This window comes from Ornithorhynchus anatinus, chromosome 1 (assembly GCF_004115215.2).
Source record: "Ornithorhynchus anatinus isolate Pmale09 chromosome 1, mOrnAna1.pri.v4, whole genome shotgun sequence".
NCBI classification, from domain to species: domain Eukaryota; kingdom Metazoa; phylum Chordata; class Mammalia; order Monotremata; family Ornithorhynchidae; genus Ornithorhynchus; species Ornithorhynchus anatinus.
In genome coordinates, this window is record NC_041728.1 from 27,557,392 (window position 1) to 27,576,780 (window position 19,389).

The 19,389-nt window shown below is 51.5% G+C and overlaps 1 long non-coding RNA gene across 2 annotated transcripts in view; it reads left to right on the plus strand.

Annotated features, from left to right (window-relative positions):
- Positions 1 to 6,985: 6,985 nt before the first annotated feature.
- LOC120638269 overlaps positions 6,986 to 19,389 on the plus strand; it is a 334,023-nt gene continuing 321,619 nt past the window's right edge. Inside the window, exon 1 of one of the 2 annotated variants that reach the window (XR_005659839.1) lies at positions 6,986 to 7,048. This is a non-coding gene — a long non-coding RNA (uncharacterized LOC120638269). Of the gene's footprint in view, positions 7,049 to 10,951; positions 11,021 to 19,389 lie in introns of those variants that run through there. The other variant, XR_005659838.1, reaches the window with a different exon arrangement.

Genomic DNA, 19,389 nt, shown 5'->3' on the forward strand with positions numbered 1-19,389 from the left:
TCCAACCCGATCACCCGGTGCTTAGTACAGTGCCTCGCACGTAGTAAGTGCTTAACAAATACCACGATTATCATTAGGGTGTCCACAGTGGGACACCAGAGGGCAAGGCACAGGCGTCCCGGTGTGGGGATGGGAGGAGAGGGTCGGTCCCTAAACTGACCAGGAGGGCACAACTATCACACGATGCCCCCCAACCACCCTAGCGCCGCCGTCGAAGTCGGCCCTGGTCCGGACGGCCGACCTCGCGGCCGGACGTACGGAGAGAGAGGGGAGCGGCGGGAGCGGACACCCTTGACCTCGGCACGACGATTAACAGAGAGGGGCCGGGCTGGCGTCCCCTGAGGAGCGAGGGCTCGGCCCAGAGTCCTTCGAGGTCTGAGGCGTCGGCTACAGGAAGGAAGTCTCTGCCCCTGTGGAGATGAACGCGGTCAGCCCTGCCCGCCCCTTCGGGCGTTCTTTGGCTCACCTCGTCCCCGTCGCCTCTCCCCTCCCCCCGGCAACCAACCCCCCCGAAGAGCTGGGTTATTTTAGAGAGGCTGGTTTTACTCCGCCCGCGGAGTAGTCCCCTCCTGCCTGCCCTGGCCAGGGAAAACCGGAAGTTGGAGCTTTCTTCCGGGCCCACTTCTTCATGGAGAATCTCCTAGAGATTCCTCGATCCCGTCTGTCTTGCCGTTCGCGTCTCACCCGCGTCCCGCCACTGGCCCGGAACAGCCTCCCTCTCCGTTGCTGACGGAAAATCACCCTCCCCCACCGTTCAGTCTCATTTAAGGCGCGTCTCTTCCTGACTAAGCCCTCCTTGCCCCTTCTCCCACTCGCTTCTGCGTCGCCCCGATTTGCTCCCTTTATTCACCTCTCCCTCCCGGTCCCACGGCACTTCCGTCCGTATCCGTCCTTTATTTATATCATCGTACGCTCGTTTGGGGCAGGGAACGTTCTCTCCCACCTCTTACAGCGTCCTCTCCCAAGCACTTAGTACAGTGCTCTGCACCCAGTAAGCGGTCAGTAAATACCGTTGACGGATAAAGGGTGGGCGTGCGTTCCACCAAGCGGCCGGGGGTGGGCGAGCCCGATGCAAACTTAAATTTGCGTGGCTTGGGGCTTCCGGCCCTTTCTAGGGCCTGGGGTTGTAGGTCCAAGTAAGCCTCAGTTGTGGGCGGGGAACGTGTCTGTTTATTGCTCTATCGTACTCTGCCAAGCGCTCATTACGCAGTAAGCGCCCAAGAAGTACGGCTGAATGAATGAACGAGTAGTAAGTCCCCAAACCACGTTCATTTACAAAGTCCCTCAACGACTGTCACGTTTCCTGCTCTCAGAGAGAGCCGCCACCCGCCCTTCTGTCCTCCAGATGCTGCTGGCAAAACCGGGCGGGTATCGCTTCTCATAACATCCGGAGCAGCCTAGTGGATAGAGCCTGGGCCTGGGAGTCAGAAGGACTTCTAGGAGGACACCCTGTAGACTCCAGATTTGTTGTGGGCGGACAATGTGTCTATTCTATTAGCGCTGGGGCAGGAGATAATCAGGTCAGACACGGTTCCTGTCCCCCACGGGGCAGGATTAGAAACCGGGTCAGTCAGCCAATCGATCGTATATATTGGGTGCTTATTGAGTGCAGGGTACTGTACTAAGCGCTTCGGATAGTACAACGTGACGATAAACAGACACCTTCCCTGCCCACAACGAGCTTACGGTCTAGAAGGGGAGACATTAATCTAAATCAAAAAATATGACAGATAGGGACATAGATGCTGCGGTCCACTAGACCACCCTGCTTCTCCTCGTCTGAAAGGGAAGCATCTAAGACGGTGATTCTGAAACGGGGAAGCCATTATTGATAGCTTCCCTTCTGGACCGTGAGCTCGTCGGGGGCAACGTATCTGTTAATTCTGTTGTACGCTCCTAAGCGCTTAGTACAGTGCTCTGCGCATAGTAAGCGCTCAGTAAATATCATCGATTGATGTAACGCAATCCCCGCCCACGGGAGCCTCTAAACACTCTGTGTGGTCCTACTCATGAGAACCAATTTAAAAATATCTCTTCTACAACATTAGGTTTGGCTGTGGGGACGAGGCCAGGGGTATTGTGGTTGTTTAGTCGACAACTCGCTCCCCAATGATTTGTGTTTTAGTGTGTTTGTTTCCTTGTGAGACTGGAGATATTGTGGTTTAAAATGGTCAAATTTGCCCTGTCATGTTTCTGTGTAGACAAACCACTAGAGAAACGGCTCATGGAACAGTGGTTTAAAGGGTGAGTGTCTTTTGCGTTTTCTCCGGGGGGGGGGTCATTTCATAAATCCTTGCAGTGGAAGAGGAAAAGATGAAGAGAATTTGAAGCAGTGTGGATAGAGCACAGGCCTGGGAGTCAGAAGGACCTGGGTTCTAATCCCGGCCCCGCCACTTCTCTGCTCTGTGTCTCGGCCTAATCATTTAACTTCTCTGCGCCTCAGTTCCTTCATTTGAAAAATGGGGATTGACTGTGAGCCCCATGGGGGACATGGACGGGGTCCAATTTGATTAGCTTGTATCCACCCCAGCATCTAATACAGTACCTGGCACATAGTAAGCGGTTAACAACTACCATTAAAAAATGGATATTTCCACATTAAACTCTCTTTCCCCTGTCTCCCTCTTCCCTTCTGCGTCATCGGTGAATCTGAATCTGTTTCCTTTGAGCATTTGTTATTCAGCCCCCCCCAGCACTTACGTACCTAACCGTAATTTATTTATTTATGCCAATGTCTGTCTCCCCCTCTAGACTGTAAGCCCGTTGTGGGCAGGGAATGTGTTTCTCAACTCGTTTGTATTATGCTCGCCCACGTATTTAATACAGTGCCCTGCACACAGCTCAACAAATACCCTTGATGGATTGATAGTTCAGGCAAACGAACAGAAAACTGTGAAGCTTTTTCTCCTTCCTTTGGATGTGATTTCAGAGGATGGGACGACAGAAGGTAGAATAACAAGCTGGACAGTAATCATCAAACTCAGTTTCCTCCTCGCCTCCTGTGTCAGGGTTCGAAGATCATTTGTGGTTGGGACTGTAAAGACATTTGCAGAAATACTTAAGAGTAAGTAATAACACTCTTCCCATCTCTCCCGTTCCCCACTCCTGTCCCAGTGTCCACTTCCAGATCGTTGGATCTTACTTTCACCCCTGGGCTTGAAAGTGTAACTTGGAGAGAGAATGAGAGAGAAAAGGAATTGAAATTGTTCTTTGGAAGTCTCCTTCGCTAGGCTACAGTCTCCAACGTGGGGATAAATGCGGTCATTTGACTGAATGATTCCTTTCAGAAATGATTATGGGAATTAGAGAGGCCTACAGCACTAGAAAACCATTTTCCAGCAACAATCAGTAAGTCAGGATGGAAACCAATGGCCTCTTGATTCCTTAAAGGAAATCGCTGCCTAAATAACAGTCCGAGAGACCCAGCAAGTCATCAGTGTGAGGAGATAATCAATCGATCAATTAATGGAATTTAGTGCTTACGCTATGAAGAGCACTGTACTAAGCGTGCAGGAGAGTACAAAGACTGTGAACCCGTCACTGGGCAGGGATCGTCTCTCCCTCTTGCCGAATTGTACATTCCCAGCGCTTAGTCCGGTGCTCTGCACATAGTAAGCGCTCAATAAATACTATTGAATGAATGAATGAATGAAAGAGTGGGTAGGTGTAAAGTAATATAAATATCACAATCATTATTATTAGACACAGGTAATATAAAATACACTCATCTTTTCCCTTCTAGAATTACAAAATAATCCAAGGAGAAATTAAAAAAAAATGAAATTTCTCTGCTACTTTCCTAGTAGATAAACATTTCCAAAAAAAATTCTTGACGCTGTTCAGCCGGGGCAGGCGCATGGTGGGTAATAAAGTTGACTGCATGACAAAATAAACGGACCGAGGAACCTGATCAGGGTATTCATCGCTACTGAGTCCTTGAGCCGTGTCCCGCCATGAAGAGCATTACTTAGCACGGCTCTTTCTACTGAATAAACGTCCGGTTCTGGGGGCTCTCAGGCACGAGACGTGTCGTCTTTCATCTTATTCATAAAATATAGGGAGGAAAAAAATGATGAGTTCATGGGCGGTTAGCAGTTCCTGCAGCTGGGGAGTTTTTTTTTTTGTTGTGTTTCTTTTTCACGGTATTCGTTAAGCACTTACTGTGTGCCAGACACTGTAGTAAGCGCTGGGGGAGACGCAAGCAAATCAGGTTGGACGCAGTCCGCGTGCCACATGGGGCTCACAGCCTTAATCCCCATTTTCCAGATGAGGGAACTGAAGCCCAGAGAAGTGGCGATCTACCCAAGTTCACACAGCAGACGAGGCGGGGCCGGTACTAGAACCCAGGTCCTTCTGAATTCCAAGCCCGGGCTCTACCCGCCAGGCCACGCCGCTTGAAGGGGTAGATTTTCAGCAGTTGTATGAGAGAGAGGAGGAAGGGGTATAATTTAATTGGCAAGAGGTACCAGGGTTTGGAGTAGTTTGATATGGAGTAAGAAATAGGCGAAAAAGAGAAAAAGGAAAGGTAAGGAAGGGAAGAGACGTGATGGTAGAGAGCTTGTGGCAGAACCTCATCCCATCGAAGAGAATCGATCGAGCAGCGTGGCCTAGTGGAAAGAGGCCTGGGATTCGAAGGACCTGAATTCTCAACCCAGTTCCCCCACGTGTCTGCCGCGTAGATCGGTCATGGCATCTGCTGAGCACTTTGTATGTTTCAAGCACAGTTCTCAGCTGGGGTAGATTCAGGATCATCAGGTTGGACGTAGTCCCTGTCCCACGTGAGGCTCGCAGTCTAAGCAGGAGGGAGAACGGCTATGGAATCCCCATTTTTATAGATGAGGACACCGAGGCCCAGAGAAGTGAAGTGACTTGTCCAAGGTCACACAGGAAGCGAGTGGCAGAGCTGGGTTCAGAACCCAGTCCCTCTGATTCCCGGGCCCGCTCGGCCACGCTGCTTCTCTGCACCCGGGGTTCTAATCCTGGCTTTGCCAATTGCCTGATGTGTGACCTTGGGTAAGTCATTTCACTTCTTCTAGGCCTCAGTTCCCTCAAACGTACAGTGCGGATTAAGGCTCTGAGCCCTGCGTGAGACAGGGACTGTGTCCAACCTGATCATCCTGTATCTACTCCAGCGCTTAGTCCAGTTCTAATCCCGGCTCTGCCACGTGTCTGCTGCGTGACCTTGGGTGAGCCCCTTCACTTTTCTGTGCCTCAACTCCCTCATCTGTAAAATGGGGATTAAGACCGTGAGCCCCCTGTGGGACAGGGACTGTGGAGAGAGGGTAGGGGGCAGTGGGAGGGAGATGTGTCTGGGGGGACCCACCCCGTGGGCCGCCCCTTCTTCGGGGACGGAGAGCCGTGCGCGGCGGAAGCGGGAAGAGGAGGGAAGCAGCGTGGCGTAGTCGATGGGACACGGGCCTGGAAGTCAGAAGGACCTCCAATCTAATCCCCGCTCCCCCGTTTAATAATAATTACTATTAATCATGGCATTCATTAATCACTTACTACATGCCAGGCACCGTACTGAACTCTGGGGCGGATGCGATCGAATCGGGCAGGACACAGTCTGCTGCGGACATCCGTCTGCTACGTGGACATCTGTCTGCTGTGCGGTGCCGGGCAAGTCGCTTCGCTTCCGCGGGCCTCGCTTCCCTCACCTGGAAAATGAGGATGAAGACTGGGAGTACCACGTGGGACAGGGACCGGGTCCAACCCGATTCGCTCGTATCCACCCCGGCGCTCAGTACGGTGCCCGGCACATAGTAAGCGCTTAACAAACTCCACAGTTGTTATTATTATTAGGAGGGGATGGGGGCCGGGGTTGGGGAAGGAGCCCCGGTGCAGAGGGAAGGAGTTGTGAATGACAAGGACGAGGGGAAGGAGGAGGAGGCAGTAGAGGTAGAGGAGGAGGAGATGAGGTGGAGAAGCGGGAGGTGGAGGAGGAGGAGGAGATGAGGTGGAGAAGCAGGAGGTGGAGGAGGAGGAGGAGATGAGGTGCAGAAAGGAAGAGGAGAAGGTGGAGAAGGAGATGGAGTCGGAGGGGGGAGGAGGAGACGGAGGGCGAGGAAGAAGAGGTTGAGGAGGAGGAGGAGATAGGGAGGAGGTAGAAGAGGTAGGGGAATTGGGAGAGGAGGAGGAGATAGAGGAGTTGGAGCAGGAGGAGAAGGAGGAGATGGAGGGGGAGAAGGAGGAGGAGGTGGAGGAGGAGGAGGTGGAGGAGATGGAGATGGGGAAGGGGGAGGTGAGAGAGGAGGAAAGAGGAGTGGGAACGGGAGGAGAAGGAGATTGAGGTGGAGAAGGGGAAGGAAAAGGAGGAGAAAGAGAAGAAAGTAGAGGAGGAGGAGACAGAGGCGGAGACAGAGGAGTTGGAAAAGGAGACATAGAGGAGAAGATAAAGGAGTCGGAAGTGGAGGAGGTGGCAAAGGAGGAGAGAGAGAGGAGGAGAAGATAAAGGAGTTGGAAGTGGAGGAGGTAGAGGAGGTAGAGGAAGAGGAGGAGGAGGAGGAGGAGAGAGAGGAGTTGGAGAAGGAGACAGACGAGGTGGAAAAGGAGGAGAAGGAGATCGAGGAGGAGAAGGAAGAGGAAGAGGAATAGAGGAGGAGGGTGAGGAGGAGGGGGAAGAGGAGGGGGGGAGGAGGGGGGGAGGAGGGGGAGGAGGAGGGCTTCCTGTTTCCTTTTAGAGAATTCGCCTAAATTTGAAAGCAAGCGGTGAGAGCGCGGGGCCCAATGAGGGCTCCGGCGGTGGCGGCGGCGGGGAGGTGCCGGGCGGCCGCTCCACCTTTCCGGGGCCCGGGCCCGGGGCCGCACGTGGGCCGCAGCGGGTCGGGGAGGGCGGGAGACGGGGAGAGGAGGGACCCCGGACCCTCCCGCCCCGCCCCGGCCAGGAACCACCCGGCCCGCCCAGGGCACCCCGAGGATGGGAGGATGCACGGATGGAGGGATGGATGGATGGATGGATGCGTGGAGGGATGGATGGAGGGATGGATGGAGGGATGGATGGATGGATGGAGGATGGAGGGCCCGGCCAGCCCAGGGCACGGGAGCCGCGGTAAGCCGGGGGCACGGGAAGCTGGGACCGGGGTAGAGAGGGGGGCAGGCAGGGGAACGCAGGGGCCCGCGGTGGGGCGGGGTGGCGGCCGGTCCCGCCGGCTCTCCCGGCCCGGCGCGGCTTTCCTTGGCATCCCTTACTCCGACGGGCCCGCTCCCGGACGCCCTCGGGGCCGGGGGTCTGGGCCGGGGGTCTGGGTGGGGGTGGCCGGCCCGGGTGGGCCCCTCCCACCGCCCCTCCGCCGGCCCCGCAGCCCCTCTGGGCCTTTGCCCCCCTCCCCCCCCACCGTCCGGGCCCCTCGGGGGGCTTTCGGGGGGCCGTCGAGGGGCCGTCGAGGGACCGAGGGGCCAGCGGCCGCGAAGGGGTCTCCGAGGGGCCTGTCAGGAGCTGTCGGGGGACCGGGAGGGGCTGTCGGGGAGTTATCGGGGACTGCGAGGGGGCTGTCAGGACCTGTTAAGGGGGCTGTCGGGAGCCGTCGGGGGGCTGTGAGGGGGCTGTCGAGAGCCACCGGGAGGATTCGAGGGGCTGTCGAGGACCGTGAGGGGGCTGTCAGGGAGATGTCAGGGACCGTGAGGGGGCTGTCGGGAACCGTCGGGGGGTTACGAGGGGGCTAGGAAGGGGCCGTAGGGAGCCGCGAGGGGTCTGCCGGGGGCCGAGGGGGGCCGAGGGGGCTGTCGAGAGCTGTCGGGGACCGTAAGGGGGCCACGAAGGGTCTGTGAGGAGCCATGGGGGGGTCCGGTGGGGGATTGTCAGGAGCACCGGTGGCGGTGAGGGGGGCTCTCGGGAGCGGTTGAATGGCTGTCGGGAATTGGGGGGGGGGGCTGCAAGGGGATGCGAGGAGGCTGTCAGGAGAGGTTGAGGGGCTGCGGGAGGACCGTCGGGAACCGTCGGGGGCCGAGAGGACCGTCGGGGGCCCTCGTGGGGCTGCGAGGGGGCCGTCGAGGGTCGTCGGGGACCGGAGAGGGCTGTGAGGGGGCTTCGAGGGGCTGTGGGAGAGCCGTGGGGGGCTGAGAGGGGGCCGTGAGGAGGCCGCCGAGGAGCCTGTCGGGGGCCGTCAGCTGTCAGGAGGCTGTGAGGGTCTGCGAGGGGGCAGGCGGGAGCGTGTGACGGGGCCGGGATGAGCTGTCGGGGGGGATCTTAGGGCTGTGAGTCTACGATGGGCCGAAAGGGACTCTCAGAAGCTGCCGGAGGGTTGCCCGGTGGCTCTCGGGGACCCTGGGCGGGCCGCGGTGGGGTCGTCGGGACCGTCAGAGGGTTGTGGTGTGGGTCCCGGGCTGTCGAAGCGCCGTCAGGGGGCCGTCAGGAGCCGTCGGGGGCTGTCGGGAGCCTGTCACGAGTCTGTCTGGGGTCCGTCACGGGACCCTCAGGCTGTCACGGGGCTGTCGTGGGGCTGTCGGAAGCTTCGCGGGAGCTGTCGGGAAGTTGTCAGGGTCCTCCGTCTAGCCTGGAACTCCCTCCCCTTTCAAATACAGTAGACCGCCACTCTCCTCACCTTCAAAACCTTACTAAAAGCGCATCTCCTCTACACTGAAAGCTCCTTCGGGCAGGGAACGTGGCTACCAACTCTGTTAGGTCGTACTCTCCCAAACGTTAGTACGGCGCTCGGCGTTACGGTAATACGGTCGATCGACGGATTGATCCATCTCCAAGAGGGCTTTCCCCACTAAGCCCTCATTTCCCTTACTCCTCCTCCTTTCTGTCACCCTTGCACTTGGATCTGTTTCCTTCAAGCACCTGTTACGATAATTACGGTATTTGTTAAGCTCTCACTATGAGCCAGGCACTGTACTAAGCGCTGCGGTAGATACAGGCACACGGTAAGCGCTCGATAAATATGACTGACGGTTAGTGGGCATTTGGATGCCGGGAGGCTACCGGGGGGCTGCCGGGGGCTACCGCGCGGTGCCCAGAGGCTGTAATGGGGCCGTGAAGGAGCTTTTTGGGAGCCGATGGAGAGCTTTATAGTTTTAACTCCTTTTATTGGTCTACGTTTTGAGAGAACAAAAGATTGGGAAGTGTTTTGTTTTCTTTTACTTTTTTTTTATGGTCATCTGTCAATTGCTTACCGTGTGCCAGGCGCTGTACTAAGCACTGGGGTAGATACGAACCAATCAGGTTGGACAAAATCCATGTCCCACATGGGGCTCACAGTCTTAATCCCTATTTTACAGATGAAGTAACCGAGTGACTTGCCCAAGGTCACAGAGCAGACAAAGTGGCAGGACCGGGAGTAGAACCCAGGTCCCTCTGACTCCCGGGTCCGTGCTCTATCCGCTAGGGCGTGCGGCTTCTCATCTAGGCATTGAGTTGCCATATTTCCGCTTCAGTGTAAAGCGAAACTCTGCTTGTCTCTCCCCTTCCCCTCACCTCCACATCCCCCCAGTTTGCTTTCACCACTTCATTCATTCATTCAGTAGTATTTATTGAGCACCTACTGTGGGCAGAGCACTGTACTAAGGGCTTGGGAAAGTACAGTACACCAGTAAACAGTGACATTCCCTGGTGGCTTAGGCATAGGGGAGTCAGATGGTCACTGGAGACCCACACCTCTGGGTGTTCTTCAACTGCTTTGTCAGCCAGGACCCCAATAATTATGGTAATAATCCCAGTATTTGTCAAGTGTTTACTATGTGCCAGGCACTGTACTAAGCGTGGGGGTGGATACGAGCAAACCGGGTTGGGCACAGTCGCTGACCCGCAAGGGGCCCTCAATCTGAATCCCCGTTTTAGAGATGAGGCACAGAGAAGTGAAATGGCTTGCCCAAGGTTACACAGCAGACGAGCGGGGGAGCCCGGATTAGAACCCAGGTCCTTCTGACTCCCAGGCCCAGGCTCTATCCACTAAGCCAAGCGACTCGTCCCCCTGCTTCCCCTCCACACTCGACGACGGCCGTTATTTGAGTGACGGCCCCGAAGAGATCCAAGTCACCCAACGGCAGGCGGGTCTCAGCTATACGACAGCAAGCGACACCCATTACGTGACTAGAGCTGAGCTTATTGCCTGGGTCCCCCGTGGACCCTCGACCCCGGACAGAACACCCCTCCGTAGCAAAAGATCGACCGAGCCCCCCAGACCGAAGACTCGGCCGTAGAAAAAAGGTGGTTCCCCCCTACTTTATCCCCCCCCCAACCCCCCCCAAGCCTACCTTGAAGGCTTAGCGGGAGCTCGCGTGCTCCGTTCGGTTGGCGTGGCCATTCGCGTGAGTCGAAATCATTATTTTGCCACCGGGCATTTCCGGTCACTATGGTGAGGACACAGGGCACCTTACCGGTGTCCAGCCCCACCTTCGTCACCGTGGAAACCCGACGCCGACATGCCCCCCACGGACGGTTTCGTCTCCAAGTCTCCCTAGTACTTTCCACACAGTCCACCTTTCTTGCCATTATCTCGGGAGGCCGGTCTGCCGGCAGAGGAGGCGACTCAACATCGAACCTTTCGTTCCCCGACATTTTTCCCCGTGTGACTGACAAGGGCAACAGACTGAATATAGGGGTTGGAATGATAATAATAATAATATTAACAACGTTGTTAAGAGCTTTATTGTGTGCCAAGCGCTATACTAAGCGCTGGGGTGGATACGAGGTAATCAGGTTGGACACGGTCCCTGTCCCAGACAGGGCTCACAGTCCAAGTAGGACGGACAGCGGTTATTCCCTGGACCGCCCATTCCCCGGACCAGACTTTTCCACAGAAAATATAGAGTGACCCGCTGGAGACGGAGAACCGCCGAGCTTCTGCCAGGCGGGCGGGGTTGATTGCCGAACTGTACATGCCAAGCGCTTAGTCCGGTGCTCTGCACATAGCGAGCGCTCAGTGAATACTATTGGATGAATGAATGAGTGTGGCAGATGCCATTTTCTCCTCTGCCTTCCCCTGCTAGAGACGGGCGGCCCGGCCTCAAGTTACTTCTCAGAAGAACCGTACTCTTCTTTCATATTCTCCCTCTGCCGTCTTCCTGGTGCCGAGGAAGGGTGAGTGTGGTGATACCAAGCTTCCTGCGGTGGTGTTAGTGGTGGTGTTGGTGGTGGTGCCGAGAGGGGAGGCTTAACCCCTTCTATTTCCTGTTGTGCTGCTGCCTCGGATGGTAAGAAGCCCGGGGAGAGGGAGGGGTCCGGCCGTGACGTTACCCCCATTTCAGGTTTAAGGGCTCACGCTCCCTCCGTGGCTTACGACGGCGGGGGCGAGGAAGCATCCTTCCCTTTCCTGGTTTGGCAGTGGTGGAAATGGCGGGAGGGGTAGAGAGATGAGTGCGGAGTTCACTTCCTCCCGACTTTCCTTCCTGGGTTGGAGGCGGCGGTGGTGTGTTTAGCTGGAACTTCTCTGATCCTTGTCTGATGGTGGCGAGAGGCGTGGGTGGGTGGGTGTATTTCTCCTGACCCGCTTCCTGCCGTCACGGTGGATGAGACTAGTCCTCCCCGGAGGGAGGACGCTCAATGAAATGCAATCGTGAAGCAGAGCGGCGGCGGGGATAAGGCTCGGGCCCGGGAGTCAGGAGATCCTGGGTTCTGATCCCGGCTCCGCCGCTTGCCTGCGGGGTGACCCTGGGTAAGTCACTCCACTTCTCTGGTGGGCCTCAGTTCCCTCACAGGGATTGAGACTGCGGGCCCCACATGGGACATGGACTGTGTCTGACCGGACTTGCTTGTAACCACCCCAGCGCTTAGTACAGTGCCTGGCATATAGTCAGCGCTTAACAAGTACCACGATCATCATTATTATTATGAATGCAGATCTTCCCGCTCCGGAGGGTGTGGGCCGGCTGCCTCCCACCCAGATCAGTCTTTTGGGGAGGGAGGGAAGGAGGGCTGCAGAGGAAGGGTTTGACGGGTTCCCGGGATGGGCCCTCAGCTAACGCCAGGAACGGTTCCAGGGAAGACAGCCTGATCATAACAATGATAATAATGATGTTGGTATTTGTTAAGCGCTTACTATGTGCGGAGCACCGTTCTAAGCGCTGGGGTAGACACAGGGGAATCAGGTTGTCCCACGTGGGGCTCACAGTGGGGCTCACATGATTCACTAATCATGCGGATTAGTGAAGCAGCGTGGCCTAGTGGAAGGAGCCCGGGCCTTGGAGTCAGAGGACTTGGGTCCTAATCCCGACTCCGCCACTTACCCGCTGTGTGACCTTAGGCAAGTCACTTCACTTGTCTGAGCCTCAGTCCCCTCATCCGCAGAATGGGGATTCAATACCTGTTCTCCCTCCTACTTAGACTGTGAGATCCATGTGGGCCCCGGTTATCTCATAGCCACCCCAGCATTTAATACAGTGCTAGGCGCCTAGTAAGGGCTCAACAAATACCACCGATATTATTTTCCCCCCTCCGTTCCCATACGTCTACTCCGCCCCCTTTGTCTATCCACTCATTTGGCTAATGCAGTTAAAGTTCATTCCTTGGGGATTGCCGTGTCTTCTCTCTTTCTTCTCCCTTAACCGCTCTGTGCCTCAGTTTCCTCATCTGCAAAACGGGGATTCAGTACCCGTTGCTCGTCCTACTTGGACCGTGAGCCCTGTCTGGGACGGGATCTGTGTCCGACCTGATTACCTTGTATCCATCCCAGTGCTTAGCGTAGTGTTTGGCACACTAACTCTTAACAGAATTGTTAATGCTACTATTATTATTATTCCAACCCCTATATTCAATCTGTTGCCCTAAATGTTTCCTCTCCCACATTTTCAGGATCGTTCTCCTTCCTTTCCATCCAAATGACCACTATGTTAGTTCAGTACCTTTTCATATCCCCACGTAACTACTGCCTCAGTCTCCTCTGCCGTCTCCCCGTCTTCCCTTCCCAATCCATACGGCACTCTGCTGACCAGATCGTTCTTCCCAGTTGATGCTTAGCCCCCCGTCTTTCTCCGCATCGAGCAGAAACTCCTGATCATTGGTGTGGAGACACTCAATTAGCTCTCCCTCTTCCTCTCTCCTACTTTGTCTGTCTCCCCTTACCATGTGGGGAGGAAATGTGTCACTTTCTAAGACCAGAGAGGAGGCCGAGGCAGTAGTCAAAGCTGGGGTTATGATAAGGGCTTAGCGCAGTGCATCGCTATACTTAACTCTCTTTGACTACCGATCCTCGGTCCTCTCCGATTACACCTCAGCTTGTGCTCTGCATTCCTCCCAGGCTGAAGTACTTTTACTGCGCCCCGTTCTCGGATCTCTTGCTCCTGACCTCTACTCGTATGCTGCCCGGAACCACCTCCCCTTTCATCGATCGATCGATCAATCAATCAATGGTATTTATTTAGCGCTTACTGTGTGCAGAGCACTCTACAAAAGTGCTTGGGTGAATAAAATACCACAGGGTTGGTAGACATGGTTCCTGCCCACAACGAGCGTACGTATCTGACAGACCACGGCTCTCTCCGTCTTCAAAATCCTTGAAATCACATCTCCTCCCGGAGACCTTCCCTGATTAATTTCCAATTTCCCCTTCTTATTTTCTCTGACTTCCATTTACACTCTTCCTCCTATCTGAATGCTTGAGTTCTCACAATTCCCCTTGTACTTAATATTCTTACCTCATATACTCTATTACTTCCGCCATCTGTAATTAATTTTCCTGCGCTTAGAACAGTGCCTGGCATAAAGTAAGTGCTTAAATACCATTATTATTATTGTTATCATTAAGGGTCTGTCTCCCCCACTAGATTATAAGCATTCAATAGTATTTATTGAGCACTTGCTATGTGCAGAGCACTGTACTAAGCGCTTGGAATATACAGTTCGGCAACAGATAGAGACAATCCCTGCCCAATGACGAGCTCACAGTCTAATTTGATCTATAAGCACTTTGAGAGTAGGGATCATATATCCTAACTTCTACTGTACTCTCCCAAGGGCTTAGTAAAGTGCTCCATACGTGACAAGTGCTCGATAAACGATATCGATTGACTGATCTTCTGCTGGGAGCATCGGTGAGAATCAGGGGAGAACAAACAGAGTAGCATATGTCCCTGGGACCCAGTGCCTTGTAGTGAAGATTAGAGATCGGGGTCCTTCGTGCGGAGATATAAATATAATTGTTGGCACAAAAGAAGTCTCGCTTCCCAGATGGGACCCTCCGTTGTAGAGACTGCAGCGTTGGAGGGGTTAAAATCTGGAGAGACTGCAGAATTGGAGGGGTTAAAAATCTGGTTTTCCTTCCAATAGCTGGACAATTCTGCCTACACTCTCAGAGGGGAATGTTGTTCTCAGGAGTCTATTAAGGTCCTGAAACACCTCAATAAACATAGGTCTGACTTGAAAATCTACCTCCTAGGAGCCTCTCCATGGTATTTCTTGCAAAATTTAAACTTGCACTGCTAGATTTTGAATTTTAACTTCATTCTTTGGTGTATCGTATTTTTCAATACAAATGCAGGGTTGAAGGTTTTTTTTTTTTTTAACGATAATTCACCAGACCGTACGTTTATCATTTCTCCCTTTTTTACTTTTAGAACATTAAAAAATTTGCCTCATGGAATGCAGCCATTCCATGCTGGTGACCGAGTGAAGGAAAATGAGGGCAGTGGCCCTCAGTGATTTGAAAAACTTCTCAGATCTCGGAGAAATTCTATCTCAGAGCGGTTTCTTCTGGCAAAAGCTTTTTAGAAGGTTACCAAAAGTCGGCACAAACCAAGCACTAAATTTGTGGTTACCCACACGTGTTCATTGAAAAAAAATAACAGATTTTGAATCAGAACCGTCATCCATAAGTTTTTTTTTCCTTTGTTATCCCAAGCCGGCGATTTTACCAAATCACTCAATAAATATCATCGATCGATCGATTAAATATTCCAGGTCGGTCAGATAGTTGCTTCCTTTCTCCCTCATTTGGAACCATAGAGACAACTCAATTTTCAACTTGTCTTGAATTTTTTTTTTTTAACATGATATAAAGAGTCTGAAATTGCCCAATGAATGACCTAAGTGCTAAACCGTCCCCGGAGGAATTTAAGTTCTTTAGCCTATTAAATTCCTTGTTCATTAACCGTGCATTTTTTCTGGATCCTTGTTAGTGGGTCTGCATCACTACTGAGGATCATTTATATTGTCAGAATTTCAGATAAAGGCTCTGAAGTGTTTTAATTTATCACACGAATTATCTTCGAGTCCTTCAAAGAACTGTTAGACTGACACATTTTCAGTATTTTACCCTTATCGATCAATGTCGTATTTAATGAGCGCTTACCGTGGGCCAAGCACTGTACTGAGCACTTGGGAGACTACAATACTACAACCCTACTACAACGCAGCCCATGCTAACCTTCTCACTATATCTCTATCTCATCTATCTCACCGCCGACCTCTCGCCTACGCCCTGCCTCTGTCCTGGAACGCCCGCCCCCTTCGTATTCGACAGTCAATTATTCTCCCCGCCTTCGAAGTCTTATTGAAGGCCCATCTCCTCCAAAAGGCCTTCCCTGACTAAGCCCTCTTTTCCTCTTCTTCAGTTCCCTTCTGCGTCGCCCGGACTTGTTCCCTGTATTCATCTCCCCTCCCAGCCCCACATCACCTATGTACGTATCAATCGTTATTTATTTTTATTAATTTCTGTCTCCCCATCTAGACTATAAGGTCATCGTGGGCAGGGAATCCGGCTGCCATATTGTTATATTGTACTCTCCCGAGCACTTAGTTTATATCTCTGCATGCAGTAAGCGCTCAGTAAATACGATTGACTGACTGAATATAGTAGAATAGAGTTGATAAACACCTTCCCTGCCCACAACGGGCTTACAGTCTTAGAGGATCATAATATGAGTAATATGATTTTTTTTGGACCTGTGGTCATTAATGTCAAGGACAACTTTACTAGGCTATTTATAATATGACTTAGAAAATCCCAAGAATGAAACAGTGACAGTGGTTTGAATCGTTCTACTCCATAATCTTCGAAAGTTAGACATTTCCCACCAGTCACTCAGTCAGCCGTATTTATTGGGTGCTTACTGTGTGCAGAGCACTGTACCAAGTGCTTGGGAGAGTAGGAGAGCAGCGTGGCTCAGTGGAAAGAGCGGGGGCTTGGGAGTAAGAGGTCGTGGGTTCTAATTCTGGCTCCGCCACTTATCAGCTGTGTGACTTTGGGCAAGTCACTTCACTTCTCTCTGCCCCAGTTATCTCATCTGTAAAATGGGGATTAAGACTGTGAGCCCCATGTGGGACAACTTGATTACCTTGTCTCTACTCCAGTGCTTAGAACAGTGCTTGGCACATAGGAAGCACTTAACAAATACCATCATCCTTATTATTATTATTACAATATAACAGTCACCTTCCCTACCCACAACTAGTTTACAGTCCGGAGACAAGCTTGGATGAGCAAAATGAAGTACAAGCATCTGAAGCGACTTGCCCAGACGCACAGGATGGAATCAATTAGAAAGGAATCAGCTAGCTCTGTGGAGCAGGTGATCGTGTAAACCTGGTCTTACTTAGCCCAGAAGGTCAACATTGGAGCCACCCTTTTTATTTCTCTCATCCGGAACTCCTATCACCGGAACTCTTGAATAGATTTTTTTTTTTTATATTATTTGTTAAGTGCTTACTATATGTCAAACGCTGTTCTAAAGCGCTAGGGTAAATGCAAGTTAATTAGATTGGACAAAGTCCCTGTCCCGCACGGGACTCACAGTCTAAGGAGGAGGGAGAACGGGTATCCTTATTTTGCAGTGGAGGAAACTGAGGCACAGAGAAGGTAAGTGACTTACCCAAGTTGACACAGCAAGCCATTGGCAGAGCTGAGTTTAGAACCCAAGTCCTTCTGGCTCCCTGCCCGATGCTCTATCCATTAGGCCACAGTCGTAGTAGCATTAGGGGAGGAGGACGATGATGAAAAGAAGGAGGAGAAGGAGAAAGAGGAGGGAAGGAGGAGGAGGAGAAAAGGAAGAGGAGAGCAGGAGGAGGAGGAAAAGAAGGAGGAGGCGGAGCAGAAGTTATTGAGCCATTTCAGAAGTACAGAATACCCAAGTGACACATCCCCGGCTCGCAAGAATTTTACCGAGAAAATAGTCGATAACATTTTGCCGTACAGCCAACATTTGGTGATCAACAGTGACTAGAAGAGGGTAAATGGCACAGTGTGTTTTCAAGGCATATTAGATTTCCGCAGGATGGATGGATGGATGGAGTCATCTGTTGGAAACAGCAGATGAGCTTTCAAGAGCCCGTGAGAAGGAACTGATCAGAGAGTTAGTGGTTTGTACAGTGCCCATCACAGTCTCTCGTGACTTTTGTGTAATTACTGTAGTAGCTCAGAAATTTAGGAATTGCTTCAGCATTTCAATTACCAACCTGAAGGGAGTCAAATTTAAATTTACTAAGGATCGATTGCTGGGTATTTGTTTCCACTCTTAACTTCCTGAAGCGGAGAATGCTTCCAGAAGCATTTGGAAGACTAGCAGTGAGGTGTTTTAGCTTCCTGCAATTTTCTAATCCGCTTGTATCTACCCCAGCATTTAAAACAGTGTTTGACACATAATATGCACTTAACAAATACCATTTTTTTAAAAAAACACACACACTCCTGCAAAGAATGTGTGTGAGTGGGACTGTATGGATAGTTAGCGATGTGGATTTTTCGAGTGCGTGCCTATTGAAATGTGGGAGTTTAGGTCGAGATAATGTAGCTGTATTGTCTTTCAATTTGACAAAGTCATTTTTTTTTAACACTCAAGTTTCCAGTAAGCCATATTGCTAACCAGCTTCATTCAACAGAGGAAGTGGTTGTCCTGAAAACTGCATTCATAAAAAAAAAAAAAAATACCAGTATATCGAGAATGCATGCAAATTGAGATGGAATCAAAACTTCTTCATGCTTTGAATATCCCCCCTTCATCACATGTTGTACTGAGGTACTAAATCTTTGGCTAGAAATTGCATTCTTACTTTAGCTGTTCTTTGGCATTGAACAGCATGGAAAAAGGTTTAACCTGAAGTCACTTACAAATTGATCACTATTTCTAGCTCCCCTTGCTTTCTTCTGTAGCGGCAACTTCTGGTGCGAGCAAAGAGGAAATGCAAAGAGAAAGAAAGACCCTTTCTCCTTTTTATAGATTAGTCATATTTTCTTGGGGACTTTTACTTGGTTTTAGGTAAATTCAGATAGAAAAGCTCTGAAAGGATCCAGGTGGGCTTTAGGTCCTGTTCTCATTGTAATTCAACGTGCACTGATGGTCCTGGGGAGTTACTAGTTACACTGTCTTGGTAGAGTTGAAAACACTTTCACAGACTGAGCATTCTTTTCCAACTGAGCGTGGAGAGAGTCATTTCTCGTGTCATCTATTTTTCCAGAAGGAAAGGAGAGGGAGAATTCACCTCCTCTTCCCCTCCCACCGTATTTTCTACAGGGATACCAAATGACACTTTTGCAAATGATGCTTGTCTGTGAGGCCCCAAGAGGGCTGAGCCTGAGGGAGGCGTACTCAATAGATCGATCGTATTTATTGAGTCCCTACCTTGTGCTGAACACTGAACTCTTGCCGGGATGCTTCTGGAGAACAATCCTGTTCATTTTTACATGTATCTGGAAACTGCTTTTAGGATTCCCGAATCTAAATTGTTCAGTGTGATATTAAAAGAGACAGAGAGAGAGAAAGCAGAATCTATCTTTCTCTTAGAGTTCAGCCCAGGCTGAGCATGGCCTATTATTCCCTGGGGTTACGAATTCCTGGGGCCGAGGGAGGCTGCCACAAAGCTGCACCTTAGTTGGGTTAGTAATAATAATAATAACTGTACTAAGCCCTGGGGTAGATACAAGATAATTGGGTTGGACACAGTCCCTGTCCCACATAGGGCTCCCAGTCTTAATCCCCATTTTACAGATGAGGGAACTGAGGCCCAGAGAAGTGAAGTGACTTGCCCAAGATCACACAGCAGGCAAGTGGCGTCAGTCAGGATTAGAACCAAAGTCCTTCTGCATCCCAGGCCCGTGCTCTATCCACTAGGCCGTGCCTCTGATTCAGGGATTATGGGCTTGGCCGGTTTTAGGTCTTTTTTATGGACCGTCCACAGATCAGTGGATTATTGGCAAACCTGCTAGTGGCCCATAGGTGTGCAAACGTATCTATCTACTGTAGATAGATCGAGAGATAAATATATATGGACAACTATATGTGAGTATATGTCCATGATTTGCTAAATATTGGCAACCCCGCTATAGCCCAAAGGCATATATATATGTATATATATGCGTTATGCACACATATATGTGTATATGTATACACACACAACTATATGTAAATATATACATTTTGTTGTCCATATTTGAAAAATACACCAGGGGCATTGAAGTTCTCCTAAGAGTAGATGTGTGGCTGAAAAGACCACTGAGAGATAATAATAATAATAATAATGTT